Raw genomic sequence first — 19,791 nt, 5'->3', positions numbered from 1 at the left:
TGCTGAGTTGCAGAAGGTAGTGATAATTAAGATATCCAAATCTTTCATGCCATAGTTTACTTTGAGTGTTTGAATGAGTCAACAAGGCAAGAGAAGTGGACTTAGGCACAAAATGTGAGAAAGAATAAAGTCTTGTCTCATGGTTTACCTTTCCAACCACCACGACTGAATCATCTTCGATATTTTTCACCACTACTATGTCAGTGAAAAACTCTACTTTGTTGCCACATCCATAGTGAGTGATTTGATAGATGGAGAGAAGGTTAGGAACATGTAGTACATCCTTGAAGACGCCATTTTCCAACTCAGCATTCCCTTTACCTTCTACTTCAACTTAAGTATCATTGCCCACATAGATGTAAGGTACATTTGATGGTTTTAAAGACGAAAATTGCTCCCTCGAAGCACCCGTATGATGTGTTGCTCCTGAATCAAGAACCCTTTCCTCGGCATTGTTTGTACTTGCAACTAATGATTGTCCCTTGCCCTTTGAAGTGGATGAAGATCCCTTATCCTTGTATGCATTTGGAACATCAATTTTGTGTTTCCTCATAATGTTGACCAATTCATCAATCTGCTTATCTTTGCACTCATGCTCATCATGACCATTCCTCTTACAATAGGAACAAATTTTCTTCTCCTTTTTGTTCAAATTGTTCCCCTTTTGATTATTCTTGAAAGAAGACTTTTCTTGTTGTGAAGAAGAATGTTGAGTGGAAGAAGATTGATTGGAGGAAGATTGTTGTTTTGAGGAGGATTGTTGTGTGCCATCTTGTGGCTTAGCCTTCCATTGCTTCTGCTTCTTGTTGGAGTTTTTACCAGTTGAATTACCTTCATTTGCTACCAAGGCTTTGATTTTGGAAGACTTGAGAATTCCCATACCCACTAGATTATCATGTTCTAAGATCAACATTTTTGAGAATTTCTCTAATGAAGGCTTAACATAGCCACTACCTATTGTTAATTTGTGTGTATTGAAGCTATAAACAAAAGGAGCATATTCAGGTGGAAGATGTGTCATGATGTGTTTGATCATCTTTCCATCCTTGATGGGTTCACCACAATCCTCCAACTGTGCCCTATACATTTCTACTTGGGTAAGATAGTCTTTAATAGTGTCGAAATTTCTAGGATCCAACTTGAGAAGTTTATCCTCTATGGTGTAAGCCATGTCTTTATCTACTGTCCCATACAAAGCTTCAAGTTTAGCCCAAACCTCTATTGGATCTGTAAGCTTCCTAATGTGAAATTTGACAGGATCAGAGATATTTTTCAACAAGGTTCCTAAGGTCATCTCTTGTTTGGATTCCTAGTCTTCTTTCCGAACTTCATCAGCATCATCAGGAGGTTTCTTTGTTGCACCAGCAACATAACACAATAAACCTTTTTCTACCAATGGCTCTTTAATGTTTTCTTTCGAAGTAGCATAATTATGTGGAGTTAACTTTGAAAAAGAACCCATAATGTAAGAACACAAGATCAAGGAGGCACAATACATAGTACACCCCCCCCCCCCCCTTCAAAATGAATGATTTTGGCACTTTATATATAGTGCATTTACAATGGGCCACTTGCCAAAATGGACAAAGTAGGCTTTCTTATTTTGCTGATTACAACCTTTGTAGAGAGTACAAATCTGAACTTTTACAATGTAGCTCAAAATTACTACAATTGTGAAGCAATACAATGCAAAACAGGACCTATCTCTGAAAGTGGTATTTTTGTCCAAAGAAGACTACAATCTGATTGCAGATCTAAAAACTAGAGTAAAAAAAAAAACACTTAAAAAAAAAATGGAACTTGAAAAGCTGTCCAGATGAACTCGTACGATGCGTATGAAGTTGCAAAAAGCAGGATTAGACAAGTACAGTCGCCAAAAACTTTTGATTCTGATAAAACTATGGATCAAAATTAGAAAATAGCTGCACCATTGAAAAATTCAGGAAATTTTAGCCAAAATAAAAAAAATTGCACCTGATTTGGAGTCCGGATGATCGAGTTATAGCTATTTGAAGTTGGGCTGACAAATCAAAACTGCTTTTGAAGAGGGGTCTGGAGAGGAAAACACTAGCTTAAATTTGACGGTCAAACGACCATTGAAGAAGTTCAAAACTACCCTAGTATGATGGTCAGGCAACCGTCAAATTTAGAGCCATGATTTGCTGACGTCAGCATCTGTGCAGGCCTGTACATCTGTTAGCAGTATGACAGGGTACATCCATACTGTATAGATGGTACGAAATTGACAGACTAGGTGTGCAACGTGTGTATGGGTAGTAGGGCTGACTGGAGCTGCGCTGGAAGCTAACGTGTCAGCTTTGTGTTGACTGTGTCGCGGGCTCTATCTGCATGGCTTGTACCTGTAGCCACGACAAATCAAAATGCGTTGCATGTGCGGATTATGTTTGGCCGCATGGCGGCTTGCGTAGGGTTGATGGACAGGTTGTTGTCGATGGGCTTGAAGCTGCCGAAAACTATTTTCCGCACACTAGGTTTTTTATGATCAGATTTTTTACATGATCAAGTGGCTTGAAGCTGTTGGAAACTATTTTTCGAGTGCCAGGTTTTCCTGACGCAGATTCTTACATGGTATCAGTGCCCGATTTTTTATGAATAGTCCCACATCAGTGATGTGGATGAGTACAAACAGGTTTAAAAAAAAACCACCATGGATGTTGAATAAACAAATGGTTGGAGAATGCTTGGCTTGGCCGGTGGAAAGTATGTGGTCGCCAGTATTGGAAGGAATCTCTGCCACTGGTCTTGAGGAATATACGCCGGACTGTTGAATGTCCACTTGTGTGATTAAACTTGTGAATATTAGAATAATACTTGTAGAATAACACCTCCAGACTGTGGAATATTCTGCACTGCTCAGGGTCGGGGTGTGATTGCTCGGTGCCTAGGCAAATAAATTTCTCTACCTAGGCGCCTAAATCGAAAATAATTTCGAAAAAGCAGAAAAAATACAGAATTTATCAGATTTGAAAATTAATTTAACAGATAAAAAAAGACCATACCCAACTTTGCAAATTGGGCCCTCGGGTTTCGATTTGCAATTTTTTTTTGCCTCCCTGTTGATTATGGCCTAAAATAGGCAAATTTGTAGTCAATCTTCGCCGAATTGTCGCTGCGGATACAATCGCGAGGTCTGCTTAGGCTCTAGACACTCCCAATTGCAGCTCATGCTCTGGATCTGAGTGGGGTCCCTTAGAGAGATGAAGCAATGAGGTCTCCAATGGCTATGTGACGAGTATCTCTCTCAGCTCTAATACCATGTAAGAATTTACCTTAGGGAAGAATTTACCCAAGACTGAGGAACTCAAAATACAAGCACAAATTAAACTAGAGTATGATCAGAATAACTGTATAGTATTCAATACAATGTACAAGTACACTAGGAGTGCCTGTATATAAAGGCCTTTGAGATGCATCTAGAATGCCTCAGAATCAACATCATGATAAGTCCTACAAGCAGGCACATGTCCACTAGATATGGGTTATCCTCCATTAAGCATGAAAGTAAGTGCGATAATGAAAGGATAAGCCTACAAAAGTGTGACACGCAAATCAGTGTTGTAGACACCATGTGCTAAATTAGGAGTGCGAATAATTGTGTTGTCTACATGACAACTCAGTGAATGATGCAAACTCCTGTGTTGTAGACACCATGTGCACAATTAGAGTTGCGTACTTCTGTGTTGTCTACATGACAACCTAAAAAGGTGCACAAACTCTTAAGTATCTCATAAAGAGAAATAATAAAATAATGCAAAACAATAAAATAATGCACTAACCTAAGTAAACTTAAGTGTAAATAGTAAATACCTATTTACACCAACAAAATGTTGCATTCATGACTGTGTTTGTCATTGATTTCAACATAGCATGGTTTCTGTAAAGACTAGCAAAGTAGCAGACATAGATCTTAATGGTATGAACAATGGTTTGATTGTCTGGTGATGCGCAATCATGGACACGTTCTATACAATGTGTTGATGAAATGGTCAAAGTCGTAGAGTCAAAGTCGAAGACGTATGAAAGTTGGACTTGATTTACAAAGACTAGGTCAGAGACAAAGTATTGGGAAAGCAATTCTTGATGTTTGTTCACTATCTTACATTTGAGATGCTGTAAGAAGATGTGTAGTCAGGCAGTAATAGATGATAGTCTGTTGATGATGTCAACAAGTGTGCAAGCCCTAGTATCGCACGTGTGAAGTTTTGTATAGACTGTGAACCAACAGTGCTATTGTAATTGTAATTAATTAATTATCTTATTATAATTAATTGGGAAAGCCTCAAGGATGACTCAAGGAACTATTACGAAGATATTGTATAAAGGAAAAATGTTTTCCTTGTTTGTAAAGTGAGCATAACTGTTGTGATCATTGTATGAAGTGCGAAGTGAGAAAAGGAGTAGAGTGCTTACTGAATGCGAGCAAGCAATCCAAGAGATTATTGGATGCGAGTGTTCTGATCTGGTTACAAGATCAGAAGGAGTAGAGTTCCGGTTGACAGGACAAAAGAAGAGGAAGGAAGTACATTTTATTTATATTATTCTGCAACGAATAATATCATTTGGACAGTGGGTTCATTGGTCTTGTCCTTGAAGCTATTTGGGCAGTGGCCCCAGCTGTCTTCCACAACTCCTAACAGGGTTGGAATCTCCTAACAAGAATTCAAATTCTCCTAACAGCGACTCATATGTAGTGAATGTTTTCATAGACTCCTAACAGTTTCCATCCTCTTACAATGAATATTTATATTAGTACACCATCTTGTGGGTACCATGCCTACCAAGGTTTTCCCTTTGATCAAGTGTTTCCCTAGTTAACCTATATGGTGTTATTTTGTACGAGTATCGTGTTGTGCTTTGAGTTTATATTTCTCATATGGTTATGTTTGTTTAAGGTTGATAATTATTATAATATTTGGATAATTGATTCACCTATCCCCCTCTAGTTATATCAAGGGACTATATATTCTAACAACTTCACCAGAGATAGGTTTGACATGACAAATTAGGGTAAACAACAAAGTATTGGGATTTTGGTTAAGAAATTGTTTTGGCTTTTCAAAATAATTACTTGACAAGGTTAGGATGACATCCTAGATGTTAACCCACGTGTGGCAGATCAAGCTTATAGATGTACAAGATTTCATTTAGAAATTGCAAGAAAAAATTGAGAAATCTAGAATTAAAAAGGAGTTACCTAATCAGATCTAGGTTTGTGAATTAACTTCAAAGTTTAAGAAATAGAATTGGATTATGAAACATGAAGTTAGAATTATGACTCTGAAGATGAGTTTGATGGAAGATGAGAAGAATATTTAATTAGATTTGAGATCTGAGAATGAAGATATGAAATCACAACTTACCAAGGTGACATCTAAACTTGAGACTACAAAATTATAGTTTGCAGAACTTGAGAAATAGAACATTATTGTCAATGGAGAACTTACTCAAACCAAGAAACATATTGAGAAGTTATATTCAAGCACAGTGAAACTTGCTAAACAAATTATGGCACAAAGGCAAGTTTGAAACAAGACAGGAATCAGATATGTTGAAGGAGAATCATATCAAGGATCAAAAGTTTGTAAAGTAAAAGAACAAGAACTTGTGAACCATAAACCCTGTCGACAAGAAAATCTATACAAAGAAGTACTAAATCAACCTAAAGTTCAAAGAAGGCAATTCAATGGAAGATGTTTTTGTGAGAAATAGGAATTACTGAGTGGGGGGTGAATTAGTATGTCACAAACTTGTGCCCAAAAATGGATTTCATTGAGAATCTTATAACTTGCATAAATGAATGAACTAATTAAGATGAATAGTAAAAACAACCGTAAACTAATGCAACACATAACACCATACCTTGTTAACTATGAAAACACTAGCTAAGGAAAAATGCCTATGGAGATAGTACCCACAAAATGATCCACTAGTCAAAAGTAACTTGTGAAAGATATTGACCCTCTTAGGAGTCTATTATATCTGTATAGTGTTTGTGTCCTTGTTAGAAGCCTCAACCTTGTCAAGAGTTGTTATTACAATTACAAAATGTATGCAACCTGAGTCCATTGCCCAAAGATGCAAAATACAACAATATACAATATAGAAAAGAGTAGATACAATATCTTCTTTACAAGTGTTGATATATTTAATGTCTGATATGACCTTTGTAGGTCGTTGTATCAACTTTGCATACTCTTTTTTTACTGCTTTACCATAAAAGTTTGCATCACAAAATAATAGCACGACTTACTGCAATAACCATCATAATAATGCCACACAATTTCACATTACAAAATATTTCGCTTATACCATGTTGCTTCTCTAGTTGGCCTTTTCGCCAAAATACAAAACTATACTATGCCTACTTAGGGTTTGTTGGCAATGGGCAAATGTTTCTTGCATGGTTTGCGACATGGCTTAACCGCCTCCTGTGGTTTTATAAGACTATTGTTTGTATTGGGCATTAACATGTCGATCTTTTGGTGCAACAACAAGCCTAGCCTTTCTAACAATTGTTATCAGAGCTTGGTCACAGGTTGGAATTCTGCAAGCTACAGCGAGTGACGTTGCGAGGGGGATTGTTGGCAGTGAACCAGCGTCCCTTGCTGGGTTCACGACATGGGTTAATCGCTTCTCGTGGTTCTATAAGACTATTGGTAGTATTGGACATTCACAAGTCGATCTTTTGGCGCAATGGCAACCTTGGCCTTTTTAACAGGGTTAACCTTTACGATGTCGTCCCTAATTACTCAAGTAATTATTTTGGTAAACAAAACAATTCCTTATCATAAAATATCTATTTCCTCAATTCTGTCTTGTTCAGTCGGTTCATTACGGCCATCCCTGCGCATAACATCCCATCTACCGACTAGATCGTCGGAGTTGTCTTATGAGGATGCCACTACTAAAATATACTACATCATTAGAATAAGGAAATCTAACATGCTAAAAAGTAAAGCATTAGATATTCCAACTAATCAAACTCATCATCTAATCATATGCTAAACATCATGATACTGAAATGCGTCAAATAAACTAACATCATCTAAACATGATGTCCAAGCATTCTAATGAAAGCTTAAATCACAATATAACATACTCCGGAATCTGAAGTACCAAGTGACACAACAAGCAACGGTCGCATTGGAATAATAATCCATCTCTATACATTGGTCCCCAACAGTGGTCAAGGTAGCTATGCCTCCCAACCACGTGGAACCCGTAGGTCCACTCCCGCCATGCTGATGGAGATAATGATCCAACCACAAACCCACATAATGTAAACATTCATGGTTGCACTCATGCCAGACAATAATGATGACCGAAATCAAAAACATGAGGCAATGCAAGTAAAATAGGTCTTGGTCAGACACTCTATAGTTAACTATGTAGGGAATCTGGTGGAGAGTTGGTCAACATGCTAACAAACCATACCCTCGGTACTCCCTCGGAAGGCTGACATGTTGCATCCCTGACTAAAGCACGAGGACAATAGATGACACAATTTTGCATGAGGAAGTGCAGGATGCCACGCAAGTATCTACATTTCGTGCGAGGAAATGCACCATATGGCATGAGTAAGTACTTGGTCCAGCAGCCAGAACACCTATAACTAGTGTGGAGTTCTGTGCGTGGAAGTACTAACAACTACACGAGAAAACTCAACACACCACACGAACGTTTGTACTCTCGCGTGAGAAAGTGCATTTTTGTGTGAGGATCCATATCAGCACGCCATAAAACATTAAGGTAAAAAGTTGGAAAGTGAATTTCCTCCACACCAAGTAGTTCAGTATCCACGAATTGAGGCATAGACACTCGAACACTATATTGCAAGATGGAAACTACAACAACTATCTAAAACATAGTAGTAAAAGAAGCTACTGAAAGCAACATTGTAGTGTATATAAGCAACATCACAATGAACAAGAATAAAAAAAGTCATGCGCGGTTCCTCCCAATCATAATAGCATTATGAGACCTAGACGGTCCTAACCATCCCCGTGCGTAACATCCCATCTACCGACCAGATCGTCGGAGTTGTCGTATGAGGATGCCACTGCTAAAACGTACTACATCATAAGAATAAGCAAATCTAATATTGTAAAAAGTAAAGCATCAGATATTCCAACTAATCAAACTCATCATCTAATCATATGCTAAACACCATGCTACTAAAATGCATCAAATAAACTAGCATCATCTAAACATGATGTCCAAGCATTCCAATGAACGCTTAAATCACAAGATAACATACTTCGGAATCCGAAGTACCAAGTGACACAACAAGCAATGGTCGCACTAGAATAATAGACCATCTCTATACACCGGTCCCCAACAGTGGTCAAGGTAGCTACGCCTCCCAAGCACGTGGAACCTGTATGTCCACTCTCATCGTGTTGATGGAGATAATGATTCAACCACAAACTTACATAAAGTAAACATCCATGGTTGTCACTCATGCTAGATAGTAATAATGATTGAAACCAAGAACATGAGGCAATGCAAGTAAAACAAGTCTTGGTTAAACACTTTATGGTTAACTATGTAGGGAATCTAGTGGAGAGTTGGTGAACATGTTAACAAACCATACCTCTTGGTACTCCCTCGAGAGGCTGACATGTTGCATCCCTGACTAAATTGCAAGGACTAAGAATCACTGACCATACCCCTCGGCACCACCCTCAGGGGGCCGACTTTTCATTTCTTATCTTATTTAATTTTCTATCAATTAATTAAGTTATCACTTATTAGAAACTCCTTAACGCCAACTTTTTCTAGGATGGATATTCCCATACTCATCACACGATGAGTGCTCTTAGGCATGCATATTCCCAACCCAATCCCAAATGAACATAACTCCATTGAAATACAAACGGAAGATCGGGCCTCGCAAGTCTCCTAACAAATGCACGCCCACATGCTCATATGTGGCGCACCACAATCACGAAGATCAAATACAAGGGCTGGATGAGAACACAAGCATAAATAATACTCAACCGAATAACGACTTGGGAGGACGGATGAGGCACACATCCGAATGTAACTTAAAAAGTGCAACAATAATTTGACTAACATCCTATGAATGATCCAAGTACACGATCAATAACATGCCAAGAAAACCTAAGAAAATTGGGTGACACAAATCAAGGTAAAAACCCAAAAATGTGAGAACATAAAAATAAAACCCATTTGGTCTTTGGGCACAAAAGCCACAAAAATCCAATAAAATTTAGGTTCGGACACTGTATGCAAGAACGGTTAGCATAACGGTGTCAAATCCCAAACCCTCATCCCGGACACAGGGAAAACGTTCATACCCGACCAACTAGGTAGAACCAGCAAACAAAAACGGAGGGGAATACTAGTTCTTAGCCTCCTAATGAATAGCTACCAAAAATTGAGCTGAAACACAGAAACATGCTCGTGTGTGGCGGACCACCATCACAAAGATCAAAAACAAGGCCTGGATGAGAACACACACAGAAATAATACTAAATCGAATAACGGGTTTGGAGGATGGATGAGGCACACATCCCAATGCAACTTAAAAAGTGCAAAAATGATCTAACTGACATCCTATGGATGATTCAAGTCCACGATCAATAACATGCCAAGAAAACCTGAGAAAAGTGGACGACAAACAAATCGAGGTAAAAACCCCAAAACACTAGGACATGAAAAATAAAACCCTTTTGGTCTTTGTTCACATAAGCCACAGAAATGCAATAAAATTCAGGTTTGGACACCGTATGCAAAAACAAGCAACCTAACAGTGCGAAATCCCAAACCCACATCCCTAACACAGGGAAAACGTTCATACCTGACCAATCGGGCAGAACCAACGAATAGAAATGGAGGGGAACCCTTGTTCTTAGCTTCCTAACAACTAACTACCAAAAACTGAGTTGAAACATGAAAACAGGAGAGCCCTACCTGACAACAAATAGGGTAAGTACAGGAAACAGCACAATAAAATAAATATCTCGAAGAAGCTGCCAGAAATCATGACACGACAAGGTCTCTGCGAGTTAGATCCAACGAGACTGAGCTCGCAAAGATCCCACGCCCGCAAAACTCACAACGAATAGAAATGTGATCCTTTAGAAGAGGATTCTTAAAAAAAGCTCTCAATTTTGTAATTTGCAAAAGTGAGAGGTGAGGAATTAATTTCCTCTTTCAATACTTATTCACTTTTCGAATGAATAATCAAATAGGGTAAATAACTAGCCAACCTAGCTAAACCCCAAATCGACGCAAATGAAAATAGGCTATTCCTAGTAATAGGATTTCATCTATGGTAAAGCTGCTAGAAATTAAATTCAATAAAATTCAAAGCTCGAAAACCCAAAAATCACAGAAATTTCCTTAACAACTTCATTGACAATGCAAACTACTAAATGTACATACACTCATGGGTCTAGTCACATAATACAAATAATTCAAATTTCATCAAATCACTGGAAGGTTTGATTAAACAATTAAATAAGATACATTGAACATACTGGGACAACATTGGTAGAATATGATCAGCTAAATCACTATCTCTAGGTGCCACTGCTAGGGATATAAATCCTGCACACTAAAACACATGATCAAGTGCAATTACATATAATAACATAGCTTAAGCAATAAATGCATTAAATACCTATTTAAACCATTTATTCAATCATACTGAAATAATCCATTTACATCACTCACATTCGCATAAAGCTTAATGAAGTAAGAATGAAGTAAATAACCATAACCATAAACCCACATAACACAATTAGAGATATGTCCAAATACCGGATAACCAAATACCATCACAAAACATACTGTGATCTCAAAATGGCATCAACATGCAAATATGATCAATTGCATAGCATAGTAGATTAGGTCACCTCAAATGTAAAACATAACATGAATACAAATATCTCTCGAATCAAAATATAACAAGGTGCAAATTGCAAACATGAGAGGCACTACACTGCTCTCAATCCTATCAATTGGATGTCTTTTGTACAAATCAATTATCTTCTCCATTGTGCATTTGTCACTGTTGGTTAATTGATAAATTGGCATAAATGTAAATCTTCTTAACAGGTGCAAAGACATATAGGTAATCAGGGATTAAAACCTGAATTGACCATTTCTTACTTTCCTTATTCTTTCTATGTTTTCTACCAATTGGGCTCTTGATATCTCACACAAAGTTTGTATGTTGCATGGACAAATCCTACTCCCATGTCATCCTCTCTAGAACTAGAGCAAATCTTTGTACATTATTCTATTTGATCTTACTCAGAACTATTTCTCTGCCATTGTACATAGATTTTGTATTCTCAAGTACTGTTTTGTTTACAATTTCCTTATTCAATGGAATGACACCTTCATTAGTTAGACCAATGACTTAATGAATAAGGTTAGTTGATATCTTAACTACTTTGTCACTCATCCAAAATTTTCCATCATGAACTCTATTCAAGATGATCTTAGTGCATCCCTTCTTGTCAACTTCATGTTGAAATAGGTATTGAACTAAGTCGTTTTACTCTAGGTGCTCATAACCTACCTAATATGACATGTCTTGATTATAAACATGGTCAAATTCTTTTGAGATATTTTCTTCTCATATAGTTGATGAAGGGTGAGTCCCTTAACACCACAACAAGAAACAAAAACAAACAACAACACAAATAGAGAGAACAATATATGGGTTTCTTATTATTGCCGCAAAAGCAGAATTACAAAATTACAATATGCAAACCCACATGGGAAACTTTCTTACAAAAATCTGCAAGACAGAGATATGTCTATGATCCAGATTTGCCCTAGATAATCTAGGGGACATCCTCATAAAGGCACTTTTAATAGCCTAGGAAGGTTTTAGACCAAAGTAACAAGAATCGGAATCGGATCGAAATCGGCAAGGCCGAATCAAATCGTGAATCGGCCATGAATCGGAATCGAATCGGCCATGAATCGGAAAATTTTAAAAACCCTTGAAATTTAGTGAGTAACTTATTTCATAAACCCTTTATCGCTGATTCGATTCACCGATTCACAAAAAATCGTTTGGCTTGAATCGAATCGCCGAATCGCGTGAATCGCATGAATCGTCGTGATTCTTGGAACTATGTTTTAGACACTAAGCCCTAACTGTTGAGGCCAGCCAACCTTATATTATATTATTCCATTACCCTTTATTACATACGATCGATTCAAGATAATTTGCAATTTACATTTTTGGACGGGTACACTTTTGGAGACCATAACTAGCAAACCGTTGACTTGATGTGATATTGTAACCTCATTTCGGAATCCTCGGCTAATGATCTAAAGAGGCTGCTCATGTAAGCACCCACCAACCAAGGTTTCACCTTGTTTTGGATCCATTTAGGCCTTCATTGCTGCTGCTAGAGTTTGGACATCCAAAGTTCATACAAAAAATCTTCAATAACAACACTAGTACATATGATATGACATTAAAACTAATCCTACAGGCTGATATATCAAAGATAAACCTCCATTTTATGAGATTAGAACAGTCTGAGAATATAATACCAACTTACGAAAGTTAGCAAGCTCCCATGAACAACAACTCTATATAGGAATAACCCTTATTAAAAACACAAAACTGGAAAACTAGAAATAGAAATATATTTAGGTGATGCAAGATTGCCATTACACCCCGAATGCTCCTGCATTAGACACCCTGTGTAATTTGAGAAGTGACCCTGTTACGTCTCAGGTAGTTAGAGGAAAACCAAGATGGTGAACGTCCTCTCATGCTAGCCATGATGAATCCTCCACTGGCCTCCCTTTCCATTTGACCAAATATTCCTCATATGTTTTATTCCTTGTGGTTCTTCCCACACGACTATCCAATATCTCCTCAAACTCGTGTAGCTGAAGTAGATGCCCAAATACTTCACTGTGGTTTTGAAAGTTCATCTCTATCACCTCCATCATAATATTCTGACAAATCTGAAATGTTAAATATTGATGAAATATTCAGTTCAACAAACAACTCTACTTCATAAACATTTTCAAAATCATGCTTTTTCACTATCTTGCTTGGTTCAAACTTCTTCATTTTTAACTTATTATATGTACCCAATGGAAATTGATCCTTCCTCAAATGAACCATGACTTCATCACTAATCAAAAATTCCCTATACCTCCTTTTCACATCTGCTTTACCTTATACTGTGTATTCACTTTGTAATGTGCTTCCTCACCTCCTCATGGATATTCTTCAAATGTTCAACAAACTCTTCTGCTTAAGCACTACTTATTTCTCCTTTATCCAACTGCCTGAATTCATAAGGATTTCTTATATTGGTCCCATATACAATCTAGAATAGTGGTTTACCAATACTCTTGTTGACAAAATTGGTTTATGCAAATTCTACCTATGGTAAATCAGATCCCAACCTTTTGGTTTATCTCAAACTAAGCACCTCATTAAATTCTCTAAATTTAGGTTCACAACATCTGTTTGTCCATCAATTGGTGGATCATGGGATGAACATAACTTTATATTTGTCTTCAATTTCTTCCACAATGTACGGTAGAAATATCCAACAAATTTGGTATCTCAATCATAAACTATACTCTTGCCAGACCACAAATATGTAGTCCCACCAGTTCTTTGAAAAACAATTCTTCCACATTAACAACATCACTTGTCTTTTTGCAATGAATAAAATGTGATTTTTGAAAATATGTCAACAACCACAAATATGGAATCATGCTTTTGTTGTGTGCTCGATAAACCAAGAACAAAATCCACGCTAATGTTTTCCCATGGCTTCTCAGGTACAGGCAATGATTGAGACAACCACATATTGTGCTTTACTACTTTTGTCATCTGACATACTCTACAACACTACATGAACTTCTTCACATCTTGTTGCAATTGTGGCCAATAGTAATTCTGAGCAATCAAAGAAATGGTTTTATCTCTACCAAAGTTTTAATCCAAACCTCCACTCTGCTTCTTCTTGACGAGATTCTCTCTCGTGGAACTTCTGGGAATGCACAACTGACTTCTCTTGAATAACATAACATATTAGATTATGAAATCTAGTCACTTTGTCTAGTCAAGTGTAATAGGTTCTGTATAAGCTTTCCATGCCTCACCAAAAGCAAGATTCTCTGGATACAAATTCTTGAGTTTCTTGAACCCAACCACCTCGATCTGCATTTCTATCAGCAAAACTTGTCTTCTGCTAAGAGCACCTGCAAGTCTGCGAGACTTTCCACTCCTATGTTTCAAAATAAATGTATAACTCTGCAGAAACTCAATCGATTTCAAATGCTTTCGATTCAATTTTCCTTGACTATTTAAATATTGCAAAGCTTAACGATCAATATACAAAACAAACTCCTTAGGAAGAAGAGATTTTCTCCACTTCTTCAATGCCTGAACTTTAGCATAAAATTCTTGATCATAAACAAAATACTCTATTTTGGCATCATTCAATTTCTCACTTAAATAAGTAGCAGGTCTACTTTCCTAGCTAAAACTAGCTCCTATTGTAGTAGCATTAGCATCACAGTTTACTTGAAACACCTCGTTAAAATCTGGAAGTGCTAAAATAAGCCGCTCTATAGCTTCTTGTTTCGACATATTAAATATCTTGTTTGTAGCTACAATCCACTTAAATTTTTTCCTATGTCATCTCATTGTTTTGGTCAAGGTTCACAAATAATGTTAAAGCCTCTAATAATTTTTTTATAAAACTAGCCAATACATGAAAAGATGTTGCCTTGTTTGCACTCTTTGGAGAAGACCATTAGAGGATAACATTCACTTTCTCAAGGTCCATTTTTAGACCTTTGCTGATACTACAAATCCGAAGTAGACCAACTCCTTAACAAAATTGCACTTCTTTAAATTTATTGGCAACTTTTCCTCTCTCAACTTGTCAAACACCTTAGGAATGTGCATCAAATGCTCCTCCAATGTCTTAATAGATATTAAAATATCATTTATGTAAATGATGACAAACTTACCTAGAAACTCGTTTAGTACGTCATTCATGAGCCTCATGAAAGTACTCAGTGCATTAGTTAGCCGAAAAGGCACGACTAACCACTCGTACAATCAGGCAGTCTTCTACTCATCTCCTTATTTGATGCGAATATGATGGTACCTTCTTCAATTCTGTCTTTGTGAAATACACAGCTCCAGTCAAACAATCCATAATATCATTCATCCACAATAATGGAAATCTACACTTGATCATGATCTTGTTGATAACTCGAGAATGTGTACACATCCTTCATTCTCCATTCTTCTTAGGTGCCAATACTGTTGGTACATCACATAGACTATGACTCTCTCAAATCAACCCCTTCTGCAACAACTCATGCACTTGTCTGTTCCATTCTTCACTTTTTGTTGGTGTCATTTTGTGTGTTGCCTTATTTGACAAACTAACTCTTGAAAATAAGTCCATCTGGTGACTGATCCTCTATAATAGGGGTAATCCATCATGTACATTATCTGACATGATACCAAGAAATTCTTCCACCAAATTTACAACTTCAGTAGGTACCTCTACTTCTTCTTTACCATCTTTTAGAATTACAACAAAATACATATGTTCACGCCTTATATCCTTGATAAACTCTTTTCCATCAACAAAACACAGTTTGACAACACTGCATACCTTTTCTTCTTTCTCCTTGAATGACTTCAACTTATGTTTCACTCCATCCTTTGTCAGAGTGTAGGTATTTACATGCCCATCATTTACAACATGCTTGCCAAAATATCATCACCTACCCAACAACATATGACATATGTCCATAGGTATGATATCACACAATACCTCATCCTTGTAGCTCCCAATGTTGAACTTTACTAAGAATTGCTCATTGACCATGACCTTGTTGTCATCCTCCAACCAGGCAATATGGTATGGACTCGAGGGCTCTGCTACTTCAAATTTAACTTCGTAACTATATTTTCTGATACCGGAGTATTAGTGCTTCCACTGTCAATGATCACATCACAACATTTGTCTTCATATTTGCACCTTGTGTAAAAAAACTCCTCATTTGACTAGGTTCATGTGTACAGCTGAGCAAGACTCTTCTATTGACTAAGACTTCTCTTCTTTCAACATCTTCAAAATGTGATGATTTGGCATCTTCATCAACGTGCGCTACTATGGCTGGCCTTCAATTATTCTATCATTCCTTCCTTGGTGCTACGAACACTCAAAGGCTCTATGTCCTTCCCCGTAGTAAAAACATTTTCCATAGAAACTATGTTTACCAAATCCTTGCCCTCTTCCTTTTCCTCTTTGATGTCTATTGTTCTAATCATGGAAACCATAGTTTAAAATACCAACGATTAATCGCAAAAAAAGCGATATTTCGGACAACAACAAGGCTAGCGATATAAACGCCATAAATATCGGCCCCAAAATTTTAAAAAAATTGCAGCGATTTTTAGACAAAAAAATTACCATTATCTGTGGGTTTTGAGGTGAAAAACCATTGATTTTTTGGGTCAAATCAGTAATCAAAATTTCCATTCGCGTTTTAGGGCACTTAGGGCTTCCACTCACTCATCGTTGTTTATGTGCTCGAATGACAAATATGTGCACTCAGCCTCTAGTTACGACTCGTTTTTTCCAGACTTCTAGTTGGAATCATAAGGTATGTTGATGTTCATTGTTTTTTGTAAAATTTTATGTAAATTTGATTAAAACTTTATGTAAATCTGAATATAATAACATATAATAATTTTATCAATAAATTTTGTTAAAAAATTTATTTATTTGTTTTGATAAAAGATTAAAATTTACAATATAGTAATATTAAAAAATTTAAATTTAAAAGTTTTACATTAAATTTAATTTTTATTAAGTTTTAAATATAGTAAATTTAATGTATTTATTTAAATTTAAAATATTAAATAGTAATATAGTAAATTTAAAGTATTTACAGTTTTAAAGACGAAAGTAATTTAAGTTTACTGTATTTTAAATTTAAATATACATGAAAATTGTTTTATTTTCATTTTTAAGAATTGATAATTTGTAGTATGCTAGTAGCAATATATTTTACAGATAAATATTATATAATAGATTTATATTATAATATATAATATATTAGTAGATTTATAATAATTGCTAAGAATATTTTAAGCCAATTGTATATTTTCAAATGTTTGATAAAAGTGTTGATTTATTGCCGATTTTTCATCGAGTTTTTGCCGATTTCGAGTTTTTCCAAAATTTTGGGCCGGCTGAGATATTGCCTATACCGAGTTTTTAAGCTATGATGAAAACGATTGAAATTGTTTCCCCCTAGTTCTGACTGCTACTGTTAGCCTCATCTTTTTTCTTTTGATCATCATTTCAGCCTTCATAAGTCTGTTTGCCAAACCTTCCAGCGCAATCTCTGTCACTATTTTTGTTTTCAATTTTTTTTTTCTGTTTCTCTTTAACTCTTAGGGCAAACTAGTATGCTTCCTCAATACTACTCATTTGAACTAGACTTAACTCCTCCTGAATGTTTAGCTTGAACCCCTTAAGGTAGCTACATCTTCATGTCATGTACCCTACTCAAAATGATTTTTATCCATTCGACCTTAAATACCTTGTGAAAAGCAAGGGCATGGATAAGCCCTTTCTCGGCAACAACTATGTTCTCCGCTTTCAAGACTCCATTCTGGCACAACTTTTCATAAGCATTTCTTAGCTCAAAATCACCATTTTCTCCAATCTTACACATAGCATAATCACACATCAGGAACCATGATGACTCGGGGAGGAATGGATGATAATGCTCCAGATGCGTTTCCAGTCATTGTAACTTCCAGAAATGCTTTAAATTTTGGCAAGGGGCATGTATAATTCCTCAAAATTTGTGCATCGCTATCTTTTAGTGCTTCATTTCCACTTCCGAATGCAGATTATGCCATAATGAACTAGGATTTTGAAACAATATAACAAATTCATGAAATAACTAAGCTCGGTTCACAAGCTTTACTTATCTCTTCTTACAGTTGTCGATGATACGCTGTTCAATCACACAAATCGCTCTGCCAATTGCCTTTGAATTGCTCTGTAGGTTCTCTAATCGCTAGGTGAGTGAAAATGGTCTGCAAAATTCTCTATATAGTTTCAAAAGATTGAATTAGGTTGTCACTAAATGCTTCATACAATGGTGGGTACAACACAACAAGCTCAGCCTTAACGTAAGAACTTTCTTAACACAATACATTCCTTCCATTACTCGGTCAAGACCACACCTCGGTCATCATTACTGTTCCCACAATTGTCTTGGTCAACATATCAACTCAGCCTGAATGGGAGCTCGGTTCACATAGCGATACTCAGTCATTATAGACATTAGTACTTAGACTCGACACCAATTATGTATATGAACTCTTTGCTCAACCCTTGCTTCAAATCTGTCCCAAACCATCTTAATTTTTGTGGATATGGACTTTTACAACAACTTATGAACTGGTGTCTGATGTAGTATTCAAATGTACAAGTCCTTACATACCTTCTTTACTTTGTTGGAAGTAGTGTGATCACTTGCTCCATTGGATCGGGTGAGCTTAGCTTCACTGGCTCCACTACTACCTACTTTTTCCTTCTTTCTCTAGGTTTGATTTATCTTGTTCTTTATCATCTTAACAATCTTTTCACCTTTTCTATGCTCATTGTTAGGTGTTGGTACTTTGGTTTTGCAATTTCCACTTACATATCCAATATTGTGACAACTATAAAAAACCAAACTTCCATTCGTCTAACTCTTGGATTTGCCTATAAAATGTGTCCTAATACAATTTTGCAATATGACCATATTCACGATAATAATAACACTTGTACCTTTTGTGATGATCCCAATTGTGGAAGTTATCTTGTTTGGATGCCTTTCCTGGATTCCTTGGTTCTCCAACTAGGTTTTTCCTTAGTTATGCATTCTTGAGCTCTATGTCCATACTTTTGACAGTTGCAGCAATATCCTTCAAATCTAGATGCAACATGTGTATTACTAGCCTTTGACCTGCACTCATGTGCTTGGTGTCCTTTCTTCTTGTAATTAAAATGATATCCATTGAATTTTGGTTTAGGATTTTGCTTACCATTCTTCCTTCTGCAGATATTTGTTTTATATCTTGGTTTCCCACAGTGATGACATGTAGGGTTGTTGTTCTTTGGCTTTGCATTCTTTTGTTCTCCACTCTTTGACGATTCTCCCCCTTCAGTAGATGATACGTACTTTTTATATCCTAGTCCAAAGATGTCACCAGGTATTCTAGGTGTTCTCATGAGTTCCTCAAAGTATTTCACAACTTCAATAGGGTTGTTCATCCTCTCAATGAGTTCATTTTTAGATCTTAACTTATTCCTCAGATTTGCAATTTCCATGTGATTTTGAATGAATCTTCCTGATTGCTTCAAGCCTTGCATTTTATTTAGCAAATAAAACTCATAATCCACAGTAATGAATTATCACTTCAGTTTGGCTATCATCCAGTCCCATCTTGTGTTTTTGTCTTTTCCTCTTCTATTTCTCTCTATTTGGATCTCTTGCCAGCAGATGTTTGCATGACCTTCAATTTGGCGTTTGCAAATTTTACGCTATCTAGATCTTCGATATCTTCATACTCAAAGTAGTCCAATTCTTTGGTCAAATCGATCAACTCCTTAGGGTTAAGATTTCTTGAAAATGTGGGAACCTCAAACATAGGTCTTTTTTCGATCTTGGAAATAGCCATAAAAAGCCTCTCTTCTCTGGGGTTCAAAA

At 36.5% G+C, this 19,791-nt stretch overlaps 1 protein-coding gene across 5 annotated transcripts in view; it reads left to right on the top strand.

Moving 5' to 3' along the window:
* Positions 1-19,791, top strand: part of LOC149564728 (MADS-box transcription factor 50-like) — a 328,681-nt gene that overhangs the window by 132,793 nt on the left and 176,097 nt on the right. The gene's annotated exons all lie outside the window — the stretch shown is intronic.

Source organism: Cupressus sempervirens, chromosome 3, assembly GCF_028749045.1.
Source record: "Cupressus sempervirens isolate cs-2001-9-10 chromosome 3, ASM2874904v1, whole genome shotgun sequence".
NCBI classification, from domain to species: domain Eukaryota; kingdom Viridiplantae; phylum Streptophyta; class Pinopsida; order Cupressales; family Cupressaceae; genus Cupressus; species Cupressus sempervirens.
Note: the sequence above shows the minus strand (reverse complement) of the source record. Positions and strands in the feature narration are given on the sequence as shown.